This window comes from Arachis hypogaea, chromosome 5, assembly GCF_003086295.3.
Source record: "Arachis hypogaea cultivar Tifrunner chromosome 5, arahy.Tifrunner.gnm2.J5K5, whole genome shotgun sequence".
NCBI classification, from domain to species: Eukaryota; Viridiplantae; Streptophyta; class Magnoliopsida; order Fabales; family Fabaceae; genus Arachis; species Arachis hypogaea.
The window spans coordinates 79910278-79912724 of NC_092040.1; the positions used below are offsets into that span (position 1 = coordinate 79910278).

At 34.4% G+C, this 2447-nt stretch overlaps 1 long non-coding RNA gene across 1 annotated transcript; it reads left to right on the forward strand.

Moving 5' to 3' along the window:
- The first annotated feature begins 1308 nt into the window (after positions 1 to 1308).
- Positions 1309 to 2175, forward strand: LOC112799724 (uncharacterized). Its single transcript, XR_003201192.3, has 3 exons — positions 1309 to 1446; positions 1576 to 1706; positions 2141 to 2175. It is a non-coding gene; the product is annotated as an uncharacterized lncRNA (long non-coding RNA).
- Positions 2176 to 2447: the final 272 nt, after the last annotated feature.

Sequence of the window (2447 nt, forward strand, 5' to 3'; positions counted from 1 at the left end):
ACTTCCAGAAGCTTATCAGCAAAGAATGGCGTCCATGATGGAACAAGTTCAAATCCGTGACAGGTACCTCCTCTTCACTCTATCTGTTAACTAATTCCATGTGTTTTGAGTTGAGCTTCATGTTCCTAAATATTCCTATCATTGAATTCATCATTTCAAAGTTTGGTCTTTCTCTGAGACTGTGCCAACTGGAGTTAAAATTTGAGTGAAGCAAAAGGAACATATTTTTAAGTGCTTATTCATCTCCTTCAAGTCAATTTTTCAGAATTTTCATGTATTACACTGATCTAATGATCTGCATTTGCTTTTGCTAACTTTGCCAATCCACTATGCTTTCTTTACTATTTTGATTTACTTTTCTTTTGTTGGGTGTTTTTGATTAATTTTTGCAAGATCTGTTCATTCAATTTTGCTTGTCTCTTTAGATTTAACTAGATTGTAAACAAGTGTTCAATTTTTTTATACCTTTCAATAATCACAGCATGAAGGGGATTTTTATTGCATTGTTAGTTTTGGCTTGCATGGCCTTCCTGCAGCTCGAGAGGTCCAACCAATCAAAGGTAAGATAAAGTATCCAACTCCTTCAATATGGTCTGTATATCATGTCATCCACCCCATGTTTAATTTGTTTCATTTGCAATTTTGTTCTCAATGTTCTGTAGTTATATGAAATTTAGCATGAGTAGTTTTTGCGGTTTATACATTACTGAATCAATTTGTTTCTAAATTTGGTTTCTTACTCTTAGTAGAGGAATTTTGACTTTCCGCGCGACACTATCGCAGGTAAGATATTGGCAATATATTCTTCTGTTTTTTATTTATTTGGTCCAACTAAGCCTGTTGCATATATGACTGTTTGTGTGCATTATATGTAACCAAAGTGGATTGTATGTCGATGTTTTTGGCATTTCACTTGGAAGTCTTGTAGACCACCTTGTTGTTATTACCATTTTTTATTTCTGTTGCGAGATTTTTGCCGACGATAGCCGCAACTGGTTTGTGAGATTTCCAGTTATTGTTGCTGCCATTAGTTCTGGCAAAGTATCAAAATGACCAAAACCTTTGTATGAGTGCACATTTTGCTGCTTAGTGTTGTTGATTGATTTGACTCTTAATTCATACAAAAAGGAATAAGACTGATTCTGGGTTTGTGTGTAGGTAAGTCTTGGCAACAAGTTTGATGGTATTCTGCTTGATATAAAATACTTAGATAGTCATATGCGGTGCATATATTTGTGTCTGGTTTATGTTGGTTCTTTGTTCACCTTTTTTTCTTGGCCCAGAAAAATGCAGATATATGGTGCCACTGACCTTGCATCAAAGGGACAAGGAGCCTCAGATAGCAGTAATGTGAAAATTAAAGGTGAAAAAGATGATTCCTTTCAATCAGATACAAAGATTCGTTGTATCTGCGGAAGTACATTGGATATAGATCCATTGGTCAAGGTGTAATATTCGATATATTCTGTGCATTTGCAGATGTTCTTTTAAATTGCACGTACTTTCAATAGGACCTCTTGTTTCCTATATTCGACATTTCATTATGGAATTAATTTTTTTCTCATCTTATTGCAGTGTGACGATCCACGATGCCATGTGTGGTAGCATATAAATTGTGTTATTGTTCCAGAAAAACCTATGGAAGGTGTCCTGCCAGTACCTGATAAATTTTATTGTGAACTCTGCAGACTCAGCCGTGCAGACCCGTATGTTTACATTTCCTTCATGTTTATATATATAATATGCAATGGACAAAATAAAGTTGATTTTTTTTCATAATGTGTTTATGCCTTCAAGGGATTGTGCTGGTTGACATTTGCCTATAATGTGATCTTGAATTTCCTGACGTTGATTTCACCGTTGTTATGATGAAGTGGTTTTAGTAGTAATCTTTTAGTTATCTCTATCCTACATGGATACTTATTGAGTTTGCCACTCAACTTGTTGCTTCAGAATTATATACTATCTTTCCCATCAAGGATTTGAATATTTTGTTCTTTTGTTTGCCTGGCATATTGAATGGTTCTTCCCTTACTTTATCTTCTGTATTCTCGTAGTTGACCAAAATTTTCTACTCATTATTTAGCATTTCATTTTCTTACTGTTACATATCTATTTATTTCTGTTTATTCTGTTACAGGTTTTGGGTTTCAATGGGACACCCATTGTTTCCTGTGAAGTTGAGCATAACAAGTCACAACTCGTGTTGGCCATTGTCTCTGAGGGAAGCAAGTCATACCACCCATTTTTTTCAATGAAAAAGAACTAACACTAGTAATTTATTTATTTTACTTTCTCATGATCTATCATATGTGGATTGAGCACTAATAATAAAAAGTTAGGAATGACTTTAACATTTTGAATTTGGCTTATTTCTAAGCCAATTAAGGGTAGAAGATAAGCATATATTCTACGTGTGTTTAGTGGAAAGCTCGTATCTACATTTG